The sequence below is a fragment of the Zingiber officinale genome, chromosome 11A, assembly GCF_018446385.1.
Source record: "Zingiber officinale cultivar Zhangliang chromosome 11A, Zo_v1.1, whole genome shotgun sequence".
In the NCBI taxonomy this organism is placed as follows: domain Eukaryota; kingdom Viridiplantae; phylum Streptophyta; class Magnoliopsida; order Zingiberales; family Zingiberaceae; genus Zingiber; species Zingiber officinale.
In genome coordinates, this window is record NC_056006.1 from 14291461 (window position 1) to 14311838 (window position 20378).

General features: G+C 34.4%; 1 non-coding gene across 1 annotated transcript; it reads right to left on the minus strand.

The window, feature by feature from the left end:
- Window positions 1-4594: 4594 nt before the first annotated feature.
- On the minus strand, window positions 4595-4701 carry LOC122033131. The gene has a single exon (XR_006126387.1). It is a non-coding gene; the product is annotated as a small nucleolar RNA R71 (small nucleolar RNA).
- Window positions 4702-20378: the final 15677 nt, after the last annotated feature.

The following is a 20378-nucleotide window of genomic DNA, read 5'->3' on the forward strand; positions in this document are numbered from 1 at the left end:
TTCAGATAGTCTATATAAATAGATTTATAACAATACATCACATAAAATCATTACTTTTATTGTTTATATGATATTTCTTAAAACAAACCTACCAATAGGTCTGATGATCATTCAGAATCGATAGTTCTATCGATAGTTTAGAATTATCTATTCAATGATTTATGAAAGATCGACCTTTAATTTTAACTGTTCAAGACTATTACACTTCATGGTTTAGAATCATTCTGCACAATTCATCACAATTTACTATGATTCAAAATTATTATTGTATTTAAAAATTTTATAAATTAACTAACAAAATTCTCTTAATTATTTAATAATTTATAAAGTATTTTATATGAAAATAAAAACTTAGTTATTAAAAATGTATCTAACCATTATAGATCTCAATAGCATGTCAATGAGTAATCGGCTCATTGTAACTAACCTAGTTACAGGTCCGGCTTATGGACAAGTCTACCCACATAGATCTAATTTACTAGAAAATATATTGAGTGCCCCCACTATAAGAGAAAGACATATTAGTGATTGAATATTTATTTTATTGCTAAATTAATGACTTAGCGCGATTGAATATTTATTTTGTTGTTAAATTAATCACATAATATTTTTTAATAAAATTAAATATTGAATTACTAAATTAGAGAAGGAATTAATTTTTATTATTAAATTACTGACCAAATTAAACTTTTTAACTAGGCCGGTTCTTTTCATAAAAAGAAATAAAATTTTTTTATAACTTTTTTTTAACTCTTGTCATTTGTTTTCTTTACACTTAGACTATGTTTGGTAGAGTGTAATCTGCCTTGTAATATAATCAGGATTACATTATAAGACTGATTATTTTATTTGTTTTAACTTTAAACTTGTAATGTAATGTAATCTCGATTACAAAAGGTAGTGAAGTTTTGTAACCTGGATTACAAAGCAAATACTATGTAATCCGATTACATTACGAGGTCACTGTTTAATCAAAATTTGAATGTTGAATATACCCCTAGTCAGCCGTTGGCCGCCGCCCTCTGTCAGTCACCGGTCGTCGACCGCCACCGACCACCGCCACCGGTCGTCAACCATTGCCGTCGGTTGTCGTAGGCCGCCATCGACCGTCGTCGATTGCCGGTCATCGCCGATCGTCGGCCGCCGACGACCGCAAGCTCCAACAGAGGTGCAGCGGCCGTCGATAGAAGTCGCAGGATATTTTTGTCAGTTTATAATAATATGAATTATATTCCTTATAAAAAATAACGGATACTAAATAAAAAAATATAATCACCCTTGTAATCAAAGATTACATACATTATATTACCAAACATAGTAATGTAATCAAGATTACATTACATTACATTATAAATTTGATTATATTATAAGCTCGATTACATTACACCCAACCAAATGTAGCCTTAACTTTATTTCTTATTTTTTTTTGCTATAAATGGAATCAATCACATAAGAAACTAATTGAAAATGTTTTTGCCATTAGATATTTACGCAGCATGTCTCCAAGCAACCACCATTTATTGTTTAAAATTTATTCATGTAATAACACCCTTTCTATACTCTTGAAATGCATTGTATGTTGTCTCCACAAGGCCTTGTTCACTTGGTCAGAAAGTCATAGATTTATTCTAATAGAGTAGAGATCAATTTCTAACCGAAATATATATTTTTAGGAAAATCTCCTCTCACCTCTCAGTTATTATGATCGATTATAAGTTGACCTCATAATTTATCTCCCTTCACATAACCTGGGACTGGTTATAAAGGACTGGAGATTTCCATTTAAGTAGATAATATTAGTAGATTTACATTACATCTTTTGTAATTTATCTGTTACTAAAGCAGTGGTTGCGATTGACAAGTGTGTAAGAGAATCCGAAGATTTTTATTATTTTTTAATAATTTTTACTCTTTTGGTGAATTTTAGTTTTATGGTATTTAGGATATTTTTGGTAATTTTTATTTTTTATATTTTAAATTTGAGTCCGTTTAGAAATTTTAGGATTATAAGTCTATTGTGAACTTTTTACTTATGGTTAGGATTTGTCCCTTTCTTTATAAGTTTGAGCTATATATGTTAAGATTTCTTTCTTTTCTTTATATCTTAGAGTCTAGAGTTTATATAAACATCCATTTAACTACTTGAGGTTATTAAATAAAATTTTCTTTGTTCAAAAAAATCTAGAGGACAACGACTTTCTTTTAATGTCTTCTCCTAAATTTTCATTTTTCATCAACTCACAGGATAATCGCTATCTTGTCTAGCATCAATTGGTATTAGAGCTAGAAGGTTTTGATTGAGGAAGTCAAGCATCAGGTTCTATGGAAGGTTATCGTGGTTGTGATCTTGGTCGTGACAGGTAGGTTCTAGCTAAGGAAGCCTCACACCATGATCATAACACTCAAAGAGAGATTGATGATTTATAAGAGGCAAGTATCAGATTTAACCCACCATTTAGTGACAGTGATGTAAAAGTAGGAAGATCGTAAGATCTCAGATCATGACTTTGAGTATATCTTTGAAAACCTATATCACCATCGAGCTACATACCGAGAACACCATGGTCGGGAGGAGCCTTATGGAGACCTGAGTTTTCTGGTTGATTTACCTAAATTTTCTGGTACGTTATAGACCGAGGGATTCATTGATTATCTTAACAAAGTGGAGAAAATTTTTCATTATGAGGAAGTTCTTGATCAAGTGAAAATAAAATTGGTCGTCTTCAAATTCAAATGTCTAGCATTGGCATGGTGGGAGCACTTATGATGCTCATGAAACTGACAAGACAAGGCCAAGATCAGAGAGAGGAAGAGGATGAAAAAACAAAAAAAATCAAAAAAAAAAAAAAAAAAAAATCAAAAGTCACTTTCTTCCCTTTAGTTATACTCAAACTTTATTCTAGGGACAATTAAGTTTCACCATAGAGGATGATGTGCATAGATTATACATGCTTTTAGGTATTATTTATCATACATCTATTTGCATTTCATGAGCATGATTTATGTTTATTACACCCTATTTTATTATTATGTCATATTTCCAGTCTTTTGGTTCAAAGATATGCTCTCATTGTATTTTGATTGACATGATGTTTTTTGGAGCGAAAACAGAACAAATCGAAAGCCAAAGCGAGTTTCAATAGCACACACAGTCATGCCTCATAGGCACACGACTGTGTATTTCTTGCAGTCGATTTTATCTTAGGGTCGTGCCTAAAGGCATAGTCATGTCTCTATTCTAGAGGCTATCATGCGCGGGCTGTGCCAAAAGGCACAATCGTGCTCCACATCAGAGGTTGTTATGCCACAATGATCGTACCCTTCTGCATTCGAAGCAAAAATTCCATGGTCGTACCTTTTCAGCATGACTGTGCCAAGTCTCCAGCAAAAATTATGCCACGACCATGCCCCTTGGCATGACTGTGTGGTGGTGAAGTAGGGGTTATGTGCCCCTGCTATAAAAATGGACCTAGATACCCATTTGAAGGGGAGAAGGGCTTTCCCCTCTAGGGAAACCTACGAGGTATATATCCACAGCAGATTCCCATGATTCATCGATAATCCAAGGCCATTTTCAACGATCCATCCATCATCCTAGCAAGGATTTTCTTCTCAAAGACTCTGATTTATCTGGCTAAACTTTCTCTTCTCTTTTATCTTAGATTTGAGTTGTAGATTGTTTGATTTGATATCTTTGAGTTCCATTTGATTGATTGGATGTGAAGGATTGACCACCACGTAAGGGAGATGCTTTAGACTGTATGACCGAGGGGCCCTTAGTGATAGAGAGTATCACTTTAAAATAGAGGTCAATCCTCTGCAAGAGATCCATAGTTCCTGTGAGATCGATATTGTATTACTTAAAGATTTAACTGTGCACTTACGGTAAGATAACAAGTTTTTGGTGTCATTGCTGAGGACTGTTTGTGATTAACATTAGCCGATAAGTGATTTTGTTACTCTAAACACTTCTTTTTGTTAATAAAATTCTACATTTATTTTCCTTAGTTTGCAATTCAATTTTCTTTCTTATATTTTGCATTTTCTTGTTTTTAAATTCTACATTTTTGTATTTACAAATAATTTTGATTTGGAACTTGATCTTTTATAAGATGGTCTAATACTGCACAAACTCTATTGCCTATTGATCTTGAGATTGACAAAACATTTAAAAGGAGAAGAATTCTGCAAAAATAATTGGAAGAAGAACAAACATAATTAGCAATGGTAAACAAACCTTTGAAAGATTACGTAGCACCTTACGCAAGGGGTCTCAAGTCTAGCATCACTAGACCTTCTACTGAGGTTAATAATTTTGAAATAAAGCCTGCAATAATATCTATGATCCAGCAAAATCAATTTAAGAGAGGATAGTCTGAGGATTCAAATCAACACTTATAGGTTTTCTTATAAGATATGTAGCAACATGAAGATGAACGGTGTTCCAGCCGAAGTTATAAGATTGCTTCTTTTTTTTTTTTTGAGGGATATAGCAAAATATTGGCTCAATTCTTTGTCCATCGATAGTATAACTACACGAGAGTAGTGTGAATAGATATTCTTGGAGAAGTTTTATCCTCTATGCAAAATAGCTCATATGAGAAATCTTATCGCAAGCTTCATACAAAATGATGGTGAATCTTTGTATGCAGCCTAGGACAGATTTAAAGGAATGCTAAGATTGTACCCCCATCATGGATTGGAAAAATGGCTCGTAATCCATACTTTGTATAATGGAATCAACTATCAAACAGAAGTTTTCTTGGATTCCATAGCGGGCAGAGCTCTTATGAACAAAGAACTAGATGAAGAAGAAGAAATTATGGAAAGTATGGCATTGAATCATCACCAATAAGCTTTAGAATGTAGCAACACAATTATGATTTCTTGGAAGTATGATGTGGATGCTTTACATTTAATTTATGCAAAGATGAATACCCTAACAAAATGATTTGACTTGATGAATACAAAATTGGCGAATGCAATTCTCACAACTTATGCAGTATGCAGAGATTCTGAGCATACAAAAGAAGCTTGCCAAGTAGGAGACATAACTACACAATTGGATTAGATTGAACAAGTAGATGCAATTGACACTTTAATTCTAGACCCAACAACTCGTACTCAGACACTTTAATGCCGGATGGAGGAATCATCCAAATTTCTTATATCGCAATAATCAAGACCAAGTAGTACAGTCATTTGTCTTTCAACAAAAGCACCAACCCTGGAGAATAGAAAATATCCTTGAAGAAATACATGTTACTTAGTTGGAAATGAAGAATGATATCAAGCAACGTAATGTAAGGATGAAAAATATTGAGAAATACTTAAAAGTGTTTGACAATTAAATAGTGTAAATGGCTAGTGCTTTTTTAGTAATCCCCAAGTTGCCGCTAAATACAAAGGAATTAAACAAATGGGAGAGTCTTCTCCTTCCTCTTCTAACAATGGTCATGTTCAAGAGGAGATAGAGAATACCATTTTAGTTGAAGAGCCTCTATTAAGAAAATATGTTCCACCAATTTTTTTCCCTCAAAGGATTTCCAAAGCAAAGAAGGGCGAAAAATTTGATAAGTTATTGGAGAAAGTCAAAGAATTATGAATTCAGATTACTCTTATGGATGCTCTATAATAAATGCCAAAATTTTCCAAGTTTATGAAGGAACTTATCTCCAACAAATGCAAAAGAGATGGATATGAGACTGTGGCACTAATCGAGGAGTGTATAGCACCTTCTTACTGAATACGCTATCTCCCAAGATCCAAGATCCAAGGAGTTTCTCTATCCCTTGTCAAATTGGCATGCCCACAGTTGGTAAGGCATTCTGCGATCTAGGAGCAAGTGTAAGTCTTATACCATACTTTGTTTATAAGAAGCTGAGATTAAATGACATGAAGTTAACCACCATGACACTACAATCAGCAAATCACTCTTGTAAATACCCAAAGGATATCATTGAGAATGTGTCGGTGGAAGTAGAGAGCTTTATTGTGCCTATGGACTTTGTGGTCTTAGAGATGGAAGAAGACCCAAAGATTCTCAGTATTCTTGGAAGATCTTTCCTTGGCACAGCTGGAGCTATGATAGACGTTAAACATCATAAACTATCATTGGTAATTGGCAAGCAAAAACTAGAGTTTGATTTATTTAAGGCCACTAATTCCTTTTTAGTTGTTAAAAGTGTCTATTTCAGTTTGGATGAAGTCTAACGAGAAGAAAGCGAACCTCATCCTGATGAGAGATCGCCGAACATAGTACCTAGTCCACGAAGCAAGGAGATGAATCCCAAGGCGAACAATGACCAATATATCATCCCAATATGAGCTTAGATGAAGGAAAGGCCAGAGACAATTTTACCACATTGGAGGGGAGCGCCTTTCCTTTAAGGCAAAGGATCCAAGTTGAACCAGATCAGGGGTCAAGTTTGTGACGTTAAACGAGTGCTCTTTGGGAGGCACTTCGAGGGTTTACTTTCTTGTTCTTTTTGTTTCTTTATTTTGAGGCTTAATTGAGTTTCATTTATATTATTTTTAGGGTTGTTAACCTCTATGAGTTGCTCGAGGTCATTACCATTGGCGTGGAGGACCTTTGAAGAAGGAATGAAATAGACAGTCTTAATGGAAGTAGGGGTCGAGCCAACCAGAGATAGGGGAAAAACAGATTATGACACTATAATGTCTTTCAACACGACCATTTTAGACTCACTAAATTGATTGTGAAAAGGTCGTGCCCAAGCGTGTTAATCTGAAGCCCCTCCAAATTTTATATCTCGAACAAATTATGGCATGGTTGTATCTAAAGACATGGTCGTGTCTCTGCCCTCGAATACTTCATGTTGGGGTCATGTCTTTAGACATGGCCGTGCCCCAATTCAATTTTAAAAAATGACCACAGAGAAGATTATGCCTAGGTTATGTCTTTCGACATGGTTGTGTGGCATCACGATCATAGGGTAAATAAAGCCCTAAATACGGTCGTGTAATGCATTTATATGGCTATGTGACTCTCTCCTCTCCCTTTCTCTCAACCAAATCTTCTCCTTCCTTTAACTTTTCCACCCCTTCTATTTAGATCTCCTCACCAAAGCTTAAATTTCTCCTTCTTCTACTCTCCCAAAGCAAGATCCCTTCCTTCCCCTTCTCAATTCTCCCCAAGAAGAACTTCTCCTTGAAAGTACTCTATGAAGGTTTTGATATAATCAACCAAGTCAAGTTAGACCCCATTGTGGTTTGATCCTTATGTCTAAGTGTGCAAGAACTTAGGAGCACAAGAGGTCGAGCGAAAGATGCAGCTAGCGAGAAGGATAACATGGGAGAGAGCCGACGAGCTCGGTACATCCAAGGGATGAGGCCCTGTGGAAGAGTACTTTGGTGGACAAGAAGAATTCATACGACGTTTCCGAAGGATGAGAAGCCGGAGTAGAAGATTGCTCAAGAAGGCCATAAAATAGGTTCGGGTGAGTGTTATTCTGGAAGGCCAAAATCACCCAAACGAGCTGAGTCGAAGCGAGAGCCTGGATAAAAAAGTCAACAAAATTATTGACTTTAGTCTAGACGCCCAGACCCCCAGGGATACCCAGGGCACCCCCGGCTCATGCCCTGGTTGAGTTGGTTTAACTCGGTCTGGGCACCCGGACCTGGTCTAGGTGCCCAGACTAAGTCCAGGCACACATATAAAAAAACTTATCAAAACGTGAGCTGTCACAATCCATTGCACCATGGATAAAATTTTATCCACCATTAGGCACTCAGAATCCTTCCAGGAGATCGGATCAGTTCTATAAATACAACCCTGATTTCAATATTTGAAGAACAACACTTATAAATGAATTCTTTGTCTGTTCTACTAATTTTTTGAGCTATCAATGTTAAAAAGAGGCTACTTTGCCCAAAGGTTATTTTAGTGAGCTTCATTTGTCTAAGATCAGTAATCCTTTGATTACAAACCTAGTAAACTCTCTTGCCTCTATTTTTAATTTATGCATTTACTTTTTGTTATTATACAAGTATTTGCCTAAATTAGTTTAAAGATCGAGAAAGGATATTCGTGTCTTTTTAGGGCTATTCACCCCCTCTAGTTGGTCGCTAGGGGACCACCAATTTATATCAAAGTGAGGAGCTTCCAAGCCTCATCCCGCTAAATATCGAAGGGGAGTTCACGCATTGGAAACGCCGAATGGAGATATTCCTAAAAATTGACTTTGAAATTCTTTTAATAATTAAGTACGATTTTGTAGTTCCTAAATATCAACAAGGCATAGAGAAAGAAGAGTACCTCTAGACGAAGAAGGAGCAAAGCAAGTTTGTAGCCAACAGTAGAGTGGAATATCACTTATTAAGTGTATTACCGTCTCAAGAAGTAAATCGCAACGGAAGCTACACATCGGCAAAACATTTCCAGGAGAAGTTCCTAGAACTCCATGAAGGAACATCCGAAGTGAAGCTTACACGATGAGACATCCTTCGGACCAAGCTAACAAACATCTGTCTGGACAAAGGTGAGAAGCTAGCCAAACTACACATAACGATTAAGGAGCTAATCACCGGCTGGTCAACCTCAACGAAATAGTAGCGAATTGGGAGTCGGTACGCTACACACTCAATGCTTTTACCAGAACTCCAGAATGAACTTTGATCATAGATTCCTACTACATCTCGAAGGACCTAGAGGTAAGTACCCTAGAGGAGCTTTCTTGCACTTTGGAATTACATAAAACTCGATGTGCAGGTACTACAAAAGAGTTAGGCCAGAATTTAGCACTAAAAGTCACAAAAAAGGATGAACAATAGAAGCATATGACGGACTAGCACTGATGGCTAGCCACAAAGAATAAAGCACCTCAGAAGCCAACATCAATGAAGGATGAGCTACTTCAGATGAATACAGTGAAGCAAGGGAGAATCAAGCTTCAGATCCAATATGGTAAGTGATGTATGTTTCTTACCTCCTGATCAACTATATTATGGTATTAAATCAATGTCTAAATCAATGTACAAATTAAAAACTTAAAACAAAAATTTTAAAAAGGAGAATTTAGAGATAAAGAGAATCTTGGCAAAATCTTACTTAATAGAAGATCTTGAAAAATTAAAAATTGTAAATACTAATTTAAAGTAATAAATAAAACATTTAAAAAATTCTGCATGTTCAAATTTTAGATATTCTTAAGGATTAAATTAATATTATAGATTTCACAAGGGGTAAATAAAAAAAATAATAAAAACATACATTCTTAGAAAATACTTGATCAATCCAGTAGAAATGAACTTATATTGGATTTCAAAGTCATGCTTAGTTTAATTAGTACATATTTCTAATTTTAATAATTACCTTTTAATTGCCTAATGTGCTAAAATAAATTTCTTCATATAATTTCTATTCAAAATTAATTAGGTATTATTTTTTTCAAAAAATAGGATTTCATTTCCTATCTAAAGAAAAAAATTTTAATTTTTTTTGACCATTATATTATTTTTTATAATTTGTTTTTCAAATATTATATTTTTTAATTTAAAAATATTTCATAGAGTTATTTTTATAAATTTTATTTTTCAATAAAATATTATAATATTCTCTATCCAATAAAATATTTTAAAAATATTTTTACCAATATTTAATTTTCTATGAATTATTTTTCTAAATGCTAATTTTTAATATTAAAATTTTTTTGAATACTCAATTTTGAAAATTTATTTTTTTTTTACAAAAATACTTACTCTATTACCGTCTCAAAAAATTTGTTAAGATTTTTCAAATCTTAAAACTATTTTAAAGTATTTTTAAGAAAAAATTTTATTTCTACAGTAAATAATTTATTACTGCTTAAATAGATCATTTTTTTTTCATAAAATTTTTATTACTACTTTGGATATATCTACTTAACCTTTATAAAAATTCTTATAAATTTTCAACAAATAAAATAATTTTTAAAATATTCTTGTTAAAAGTTATCTTTTAATCATAAAATCTGAATTTCAAGAATAAATTTTATTTTTTTTAAAAAGTATTAGTCACTGTTCCAGTATTCCTTAGACTTTAATTTCAATTTAATTCAGCAAAACATATTTTTAATGTAATCAAAGGGAGAGAGTTAGAAGTTAAGTTTAAGGGGAGGTACATTTTTTTTAAAAATATTACATATCTAATGTTTTAAAACTTACATATTTATTTTGTTTTGTTTTACTCTAACTTAACTTGGATTGATCCACATCAAAAAGGGGGAGATTGTATGTATCCCATGGAGGTTTTGATGTAATCAACCAAGTCAAGTTATGTCATGTTATTGTTTGATACTTGTGTCTAAGTGTGCAGGAGCTTAGGAGCATAGGAAGTCGAGTGAAAGACACAACTAGAGAAAAAAAAAGCACGGGAGAGAGCCGAAGGGCTTGGTGCGTCCAAGGGATGAGACGTTGCAAAAGAGTATGCTGGCGGACGAGAAGGAGGCAAGCGACATTTCCAAGGGACGAGAAGCCGGAGCAGAAGGTTCTTCGAGAAGGCCGAAATATAGGTTTGGGTGAGCCTTATTCCAGATGGCCAAAATCACCCAAGTGAGTATAGCCGAAGTGAAAGCATGGATGAAAAAGTCAACAAAATTATTGACTTTGGTCTAGGTACCCGGACCCCTGGTGCTAGCCAGGGCGCCCCGGGCTCGAGCCCTGGTCGAGCTGGTTCAACCCGGTTCGGACTCTCGGACCAAAAAACTTATCGAAATACGAGCTGCCGCTATCCGTTGTGCTGTGGATAAAATTGTTGGAGTGAATACTAAAAGGCTAGCTTTTGTAAACATTTATTTTTGAAATAAAAGAATCACATTGGTCAATATATGTATTTATTTGTTAAATGTAATTGTTCAATTAATTTATATAGTAGATAACATGGAGTGTGGTGTCACACTCAGAAGATCATGTTGTCGGTTCTCTATAAATTACAAACAGTAGCTCATGACTAAGATGGAAAGGAACAAACCATCAGAATAGTCGTAGTGTAATTAAGTATTAGTTTATCTTGACTAATAAATTATACTGATACACTTTAAGTGTATTGAGTAGGATCATTTAGGTAAGTTCTTTTTATACTGACTTAGTAAAAGAACTAGACCTTAATTATTATGGAAGTGTGTGCTCTTAATCCTAATATAATAACAAGTACATATATTTAATATTTATTTCTTTAACTTATCAAAGGGTGAGGTTTAGCTCGATAAATCAATATGCTCGATAAGTTGGAAAATGATATTTCTTATAGTGTGTGTTGTTGATTATAGAAGGAATCTGTGTCCTAGTTATCTAGGTTGAGAATGTCCCCAAGAGGAGCTCATAAGGATTGTCATGTTAAACCCTGCAGGTGGACTTAGTCCGACATAACAATGAAGTTGAGTGATACTACACTTGGAGCTAGATATTAATTAAGTGAGTTGTCAGTAACTTACTTAATTAGTGGACATTCGTAATCTTAAATACAGGGAGACTAACACACTCATAATAAGAAGGAGCCCATAATATAATTTGGGATTGGTGCGGTAGTGCGGTAATAACTCTCTAGTGGAATGAGTTATTATCGATGAACTTGAGTTGTGTGTTCGGGGCGAGCACGGGATACTCAAGCTTATCGGAAGGCCAAAACTAATTTCTCCTCTAGGTCCCTATCGTAGCCTCATTATAGCCTCAAGTCGATCTAAATGTAAGGCTCTTCTTGATGTCCAAGAAGTGGGCCAGCCCAATGCTTGGTGACCAAGCAAGGGCCGACCACATCCTCTTTATAGGGGCCGACCCTTTGCTTGGTGACCAAGCATGAAGGGGTCGGCCACAATATTCAAACAAGGAGGGTTGTTTTTGAATTTTTAAAATCTTCTCTTTGTAGAAAACTATAAGTTTTAAAAGAGAGATTTTAACTTTAAAAACTTTCCTTATTTGAATTTGGCCACATGTTTAATAGAGAGTTTTAAAACTTTCCTTTTTTAACCATCCACATGGTTTAAAAAAAAAAGGAGGAAGATAAGTTTTAAAATTAAAATTTTCTATCATCATGTTAAAAAAGGAAATTTTATAAGAGAAGTTTTAAATTTTAAAACATGGTTTTAATTTTTAAAACTTTCCTTTTTTAATTCTAGGAAAGAGAGCTTGTAAAATTTTATAAGAGTTTTTTCTTCTTGTAAAATTTTATAAAAAAATTATTTTTTCTTTCCTAAATATGGTGGCCGGACACCTTGCTTGGTGCCCAAGCAAGGGGCCGACCAAACTCAATCCTAAACCAAATAGGATTGATTACAACCATTGATTTGGTGATTGATTCAATCAAGAGGAAAGAAAAGGAAAAATTAAAAGGGAAAAGGAAAAACTCTTGGATGATTTTATTTTTGTAAAAGTTTTTCCTTATTTGCCTTGGGCAAGTAATATAAAAGAAGGGATGAGGGGGCTTCATGAGACACAACTCTTATTCTTTGGCTTGGAGACTCTCTTGGTGGCCGACCCCTCTCTCCCTCTCTTTTCCCTTTTGCTCTCTTCTCCTTGGTGGTGATGGTGGTGGCCGAATTTTAGAAGAAGAGGAGGAAGCTTTTGGGTGGTGTTCATCTTGGAGGATCCTCGCCCACACGACGTCCCAGGCGAGGCGAGGCGAGGAATACGGCAGAAGATCTCGAGGTCATTAGCTTACAAAGAGAAGGTATAACTAGTAATTTTTTTCCGCATCATACTAGTCATTTTCTTTGTAAGAATTCTAAATACAAGAGGCAATTAGATCTAGTTTATCGAATTTATTTTTTGAGTTTGTGTTTTCTTCTTTTTCAAATTTGTGATTCGATTGTTCCTTTTGGTTAACCTAGAGTTATTTAAGGAAATAAATATTAGCTTTCCTTAAAAGGCTTTGCCTAGGTGGTGGTGGTTGCTCCTATATCTAAGAAGGCCATGTGCCTTGCCATGCAGTCCTGGAAGCCAATTTTGAAAATTAATATTTATGGAATTAATAACTTAGGTAGATTTGAATCAATAGTGTTAAGTTCCGCTTGCGATTCAAATCTAAACCATTAAGAACAGATAAGTTAAATTTGGAATCAATTATATTAAGTTCCGTCTGCGATTCCTAATTTAACTTCTAAAGAACACAATAGGTATTTAAGAAAAGGTTTGACACTTGTACAAAAAATTTTTGTATAGTGGAACCAGTACGTTTTCCTAGGACTAACCAACAAAAATTTTATCCACCTCCAGGGGCCTAGAACTTTTTCAGGAGTCTAGATCAGTGTTATAAATATAATCTTGATTTCACTAGTTGAAGAGCAACACTTGTCAATGAATTCTCTACCTGTTCTACTACTTTTGTGAGCTGTCAACGTTGTAAAGAGGCTACTCCGTCCAAAGGAGATTTTAGTGAGCTTTATTTGTCTAGGATTAGAAATCCTCTGATTGTAAACCTAGTAAACTCTCTTGCCTATGTTTTTAATTCATGCATTTACTTTTTGTTATTATACAAGTATTTGCCTAACTTAGTTTGAAGATCGAGAAAGGGTATTCATGTCTTTTCAAGACTATTCACCCTCCTCTAGCCGGTCGCTATGGGACCAACACTCCTTTCCCCTCTTCTATTTCTTAAATTGATCTTCAAAAACTCTTCTTGATCAAGATTTGACTTGGATTCAAGATCTATTTCTTATTCCCACCTTAATTTCTCTTCTCAACTGACTACTCACCCCCTACTTCCCAACTTGAGATGTTGCAATATGTTGAAGAATTGTAAAACTTAGGCAGATCTAGTGGATGTGATGAATCTGACAATGGAAAAGGGAAGACATTCGACAAAAGAAAATGATAAGAAAATGACAAGGGTAATGAAAACTATCTTGGAATTATTTTTAGAAATGATGAATAGAAATCTAGATTCGATGTTCTTGTTGCCCATTGATGTGTAGATTTTATATAGGTTTTTATCGTAGTTTGATACACATCCTATCCCATTTTATATCCAAATATTTTATGCTTTCATCTTTATGTGTTTCTTTTTATTACTTTTAGTTCGAAGACTTGCTCTTTGCTTATTTTGATTGATAGTAGGGACACAATTCGAAGTGAAATCAGAAGAAAGAATATAAGAGGAGAACTCCCTATCTGACACGGGTAGCCCATGCATAATGGATTGGGCTATGTCTGGATCGGCAGCCTTGCCAACGTGGCCCATGCATAGTGGCACGATCCTTGCTAGCTTCGGCGACTGTGACACTAGCAGCCCGTGCCTAGAAGCACGGGTTATGTCTGACTCTACAGTCTCACCATGTCTGCTATGTTGGTGTAGGAAGCATCCGACGATTGAACTTATGTTTTGATTATGTCAAAGGGTTCAAGTTAAGTTGTTTTCTTATCTAACATGTGCGAATGAGGTTGCATAAAAGTCCTAAATGCGGTTAGGCAGGTAGAAACCCCTAGGGGGTGGCAACCCTAGGTGAAGGAAAACCCTAAGGGGCAGTAACCTTAGGTCCTAGGGGGTGGTAACCCTAGGTGGAGGAAACCCCTAAGGGGCGGCAACCTTAGGTCCTAGGGTGTGGTAACCCTAGGTGGAGAAATCCTAAGGGGGGGGGGTAACCTTAGGTCCTAGGGGGTGGTAACCCTAGGTGGAGAAAAACCCTAGGGGGCGGTAACCCTAGGTCATAGGGGGTGGTAACCCTAGGTAGAAAGTCCAGTCGGTCTGGAGGACCGAATTGACAAACAGGTATGCTCTCCTCAGTGGAGTAGGTGAGGACGCGTTCCTCGGAAGAGGGAACAGTAGGGATCGATTCGACCTAGGGTTTTCGGTCGGAAATCTGAAGTCAGAATCGGACAGTCCGAAGACTGTCAATTTATTAACCTATATATTCTCTGCTATATTCTAACTCTGTTTTGCAGGGTCAAAATTAACCGGGATCGGTCGACCGAACTGGGTTATCGGTCGACCGAACCCCCAAAGCAGCAGATCAGATTTCCGGCGAATGGATCGGGCTCGACCAGGGGATCAGTCGACCGAACCAGGTTTTCAGTCGACTGAACGCGGAGTGAGCGGATTAGGCGGATCGGATAGAAGGAGATCGCCTGATCGGTCGACTGAACGCGGGGATCGGTCGACCGATCCGCCTCGGGTCAAACCTAGTCCCTAGACTTGGGGATCCGGATCAATCTTATAGAGCCTATAAAAAGGAGTCTCGGGAAGCAGCATAATCATCAATTTCGAACAGAAGAACCGATGCTTTTGAACGCTCTCCAAACGCTTCCACCACGCACTGATACGCCGACAACTGACAACCTCGTTTCTTCAATTCTTGTATTGTTGGTATTATTTCCTTATTTAGCATTTGTACTCTTTAATTGTAAAAGATTATTTGAATTAATAGTGATTGCCCACCGAAAGCGATCTACGATCGCGGGCCTTAGAGTAGGAGTCACCACAGGCTCCGAACCAAGTAAACACCTTAGTCCTCTATGTGTATTTATTTATTTATTTCCGCTATGCTTAATCGTTTTACGAATCCGAAACGTGTGAAAGTCATGAGCGCTATTCACCCCCCTCTAGCGCTTTCGATTCAACAATTGGTATCAGAGCGGGGTTGCTCTGAATTGGTACAACTACTGTTCGAGCATTTTTTTGTCGCTTTCTCGTTAGGTACAACTACCTTTTGTTTTTTCCCTCCAAAACAGTTTTCGAAAAACTCACTTTCATCTCTTCACCACTTATTAGTATTGATAAAATATCACATTTAGCAAAATTTGAAACAATATTTTTTAAATATTTTTTAATAATATTTTATTATTATTTTATAATTTTTTTCGAAATTCATGAATTCCTATTTCTATCTTTTTCCCGCACTACTAATCTAAGACCAAGTCTTAGAACAAGTTTTATTGTTTTTATTGTGCGAGATTCTTTCTTAATGGCTCTCCAAGAAGGCTACAACACAGCCTGACCTCCGCTCTTCACTGGCAAAGATTTCGGCTATTGGAAGGGCCGAATGGAGTCATATCTACAAACCCAGTTTGAAATGTGGATCATCATCAAAACTGGGATCACTCTTCCACTCGACGGCTCAAGAAAAGAGGTACCTTGTGAGAACTGGGACGCAAACATAATCAAGAAGGTCGAGGCCAATGCTAGAGCAACCTACACTCTTCAGTGCGGCTTAACCAATGAAGAGCTGAACCGCATCGGCCCCTTCTCAAGTGCAAAGGAGTTATGGGAGAAGCTGATCGATCTACACGAGAATAGATCAGACATGAAAGTAAGCATGTAACGACCCAATTTTCCTCATTAGGAGTTTTAAAAGTTCTTAAAAATATTTAGAAATGCTATAGAAATATTCTAGGGATTTTTAGAAATTTTTAGAGTATTTTTATGAAATTTTTGGAGGTGTTCGAAGGATGTGTGATGCCAGGACTATGGAAGCCTTGGGACTTAGTTAAGGATTTGTCTAGATTAATTCTTTATTTAGGGTGATAAGAAAATTAGGAAGTAAGAAGTTGTATTTCATTATTAAGTTTCCGCATTTTAGTAATTGGGATTTAGCATAAGAATTTATTAACAAAGAGTTGAGTAGAATGTATTAGATGAGTCATTTAGTCTTCTGCTGTTAGTTAATTGTATGCTTTGAGTTCTTTGAGAGTTTTAGGAATTACTATCAACATGTGTGCAATGTTAGTTAAGTAAAGTTAGTAGTCCAGTAGCGCTCCGCCCTCACAGTCCAGTAGTAGTAGTAGTAAGAAGGGTGGTCGCTACAGTTGGTATCAGAGCAGTTCCCATTCTCCAGCATCACACATCAGCACCATCCTTGCCGTCTTCAAGTAAGAAAGTATTTAAGTTTTTTATTTTATGCTTTCTTTATTATTTGCACTATAGAGTAATTGCTTATATGCGCTTTAGTAAGATAGAAGTTTTGTTTCTCTTATATTCATATACATAAGTATGTTTAGAAAGGATAGAGAAGATATCAAGCCTTCCAAGGACCACTAATGAGTACGATGCATTATGAATAATAGAGGACCGAGAAGTTAAGAGACTAAAGAGCAAAGAATACCATTAGTAAAAGTCATTTAGAACCAGAAGCACGAGGAAGTTACTTAGGAGCGTAAGGACAGTATAAGACAAAGATGTCCAGAATTATTCTAAGTTTGAGGACGAACTTTTTATAAGGTATGGGGGATTGTAACGACCCAATTTTCCTCATTAGGAGTTTTAAAAGTTCTTAAAAATATTTAGAAATGCTATAGAAATATTCTAGGGATTTTTATAAATTTTTAGAGTATTTTTATATAATTTTTGGAGGTGTTCAAAGGATGTGTGATGCCAGGACTATGGAAGCCTTGGGACTTAGTTAAGGATTTGTCTAGATTAATTCTTTATTTAGGATGATAAGAAAATTAGGAAGTAAGAAGTTGTATTTCATTATTAAGTTTCCGTATTTTAGTAATTGGGATTTAGCATAAGAATTTATTAACAAAGAGTTGAGTAGAATGTATTAGATGAGTCATTTAGTCTTCCGCTGCTAGTTAATTGTATGTTTTGAGTTCTCCGAGAGTTTTAGGAATTACTATCAACATGTGTGCAATGTTAGTTAAGTAAAGTTAGTAGTCCAGTAGCGCTCCGCCCTCACAGTCCAGTAGTAATAGTAGTAAGAAGGGTGGTCGCTACAAAGCAAGTATAATTTAATAGACGATTTATTTGAGCAGACTAATACTACTCCGGCCGAGAAAGGTGTTGCATTATTTGCAGGAACAAGCAAGACGAAGAAAGCACTGAAGGCTACATGGTCCGAGTTGTCAGACGAATCTGAATCCGATGAAGAAGAACAATCAAGCCTACTCACTTTACCGGTACTAACACATGTTACCGAAACCGAGTCCGAGGTCGAGACTTTAACCGAGAGTGAATCTGGAACCGAGTCTGAGCGAAGCCAAGGATCTGTATCCGTTTCCGAAGGGCCCAAATTCACTGTAAGCTCATTAATTTCTAAAGTAGATAATTCATAAGATTTAATTTCTTATTTGTTAAAGAAATTAGCTAAACCCAACGTCCGGATCAAGTCACTCTAAAAGGAGGTAACAACCCTTAAGGAAGTGACTAACCCGAGCCCTTTAACCGAGTCAGTTCAAATTGGAAATTTAACCCAAGTCCAACAACTTGAGAAAGAAAATTCAAATTTGAAAACTCAAGTTAAAGAACTTAAGGCGACGTTGGAACGGTTTAGACTAGGTTCCAATAATCTAGACTTGATTCTTGGAAAACAGAGAGTTGTATACAATCGATCCGGACTAGGATTTAAAGCTAAAAAGAAATATCGGTCTTATTTATCGCTTATTAACAGACCAAATAGAAAGATAGTCCAAGCATAGGTACCTAAGTCCAACTTGGTCAATCAAGTTGGACTTGGTCAATATTGGGTCCCCAAGGATCAAGTCTATTATCTTGATAGACCATATCGAGGCTATGATCCAGGGGGAGCCAATAGAAAAACTATCTTAATAAATTGATTGCTTGATGATTGTTTATTTATTTTATTAGTAATATGCATATTTAGATTAGAATAGTTTTAATGGCCTAGACGTAATTTACACTTGTTAGTTAAACCTAGGAGTTTAAAAAGAAAATTAAATATATAATTTCTTTGAGCGGTCTGTCTAGAAAGTGGTGGATGATCTCATACCCAAGAAGGCCTAGTGCCTTGCCACTACTTGGGAGCTAATCTTTGAAATACATATTTAATTGACTAAATGGAAAACATAAGTTTAACTCAAATGTAAATTAATCCTTAGAAATAATATAAATTGAAGTTTAACCATCTCACAAAACTACAATAAGATTTCCTGATTGATAACTTACAATCGGGAGAGATGAATTTAGTCAAATCAATTATTAACGTAAGTAATTAAATTAACTTAATCAATTAAATTAATCATTTAAAAAATTATTTAAAATCCTTTAAAAATGCTTTTAAAAATCCTCTTGAAAATTATTTTAAAAATCCTTTAAAAAATTCTTTTAAAATACTCTTGAAAATTATTTTAAAAATCCTTATAAAAATCATTTTAAAAATCCTCTTGAAAATTATTTTAAAAATCCTTTTAAAAATAATTTAAAAAATCATTTTAAAAATCCTTTAAAAATCATTTTAAAAATCCTTTAAAAATTATTTTAAAAACTTTTTAAAATTCTTTCAAAAATTCTCTTGAAAAATAATTTTAAAAATCTTTTAAAAATATTTTAAAAATCCTTTTAAAAATCTTTTAAAAATCATTTTAAAAATCTTTTAAAAATCATTTTAAAAATCTTTTAAAAATCATTTTAAAATCCTTTAAAAATCCTTTAAAATCCTTTAAAAAGTATTTTAAAAATCATTTTAAAAATCCTCTTGAAAATTATTTTAAAAATCCTTTTAAAAATTATTTTAATAATCCTTTTAAAAATCCTTTTAAAAATCTTTTAAAAATTATCTTGGAAATTATTTTAAAAATCCTTTAAAAAATCGTTTTAAAAATCTTTTAAAATCATAACTTCAAACTCAATTAATTTGTAATCTTCAAAATATTGAATGTTTACTCATTCAAAATTCAATTCACTGAAGAATTCAAACTTATATTTTAAATTCAATTTCAATACTTTTAAATATTGTTAAAATTAAATTTAACTCTGTCTCACACTCACTCATAAGCTGAATATGTTTGATAATCTAGAATAGGTGAAATGGAAAATTAGATAAATAATAGTAATCTTTAAAGTTTTCCTTGTTTGGACTCTATGACTCTAAGAATTCATTAAGGCATTAATCAAGGGGGAGTGAAGGGAGTCGAGCTAACTTATTTTAAATTCTTAAAATGAAAATTAAAAACTAAGTATTTGCTCAAGTTTTTTAAAAATCACTTACTTAGTTAAGAAGATTTTTTTTTACTTTAAAATCTATGATTCTATTAAAATTTTTTTTTGCTAAAGTTTTTTTAAAAAAAATCTATTTTAAGTTAAGTGTTTTTAAGCAAGTCCTTCTTCAAAACCTGTGTTAGTCTTTTCAAAGCTAAAGTACTTAAGCCAAGCTTTTAAGCAAACCATTTTAAAGTTAAAGTACTTAAACTAAAATAAAAAAAAATCTTTAAAAACTAAACTCAAATTTTTATCAATACTTTCATCAATTATTTTAAAAAGCATAAGCTAAATTTTTATTGAAATTTAGCTAAGTATTTTCCAAACTTAGCTATTTAGCAACATATTTTATAAAATCATTTTTTGAAGTTAAAAATTTAGCTAAGTTTATTTTTCGAAAGAGAAAAATGCAAATATAAAAGGTTCAAAACTTATGCTTATCTAAGTTTTGTTGAAAAAGTTAAGCATTTCTAAATTGGCTAAGTATTTTTAAAACTTCATTCATCTAAGTGCT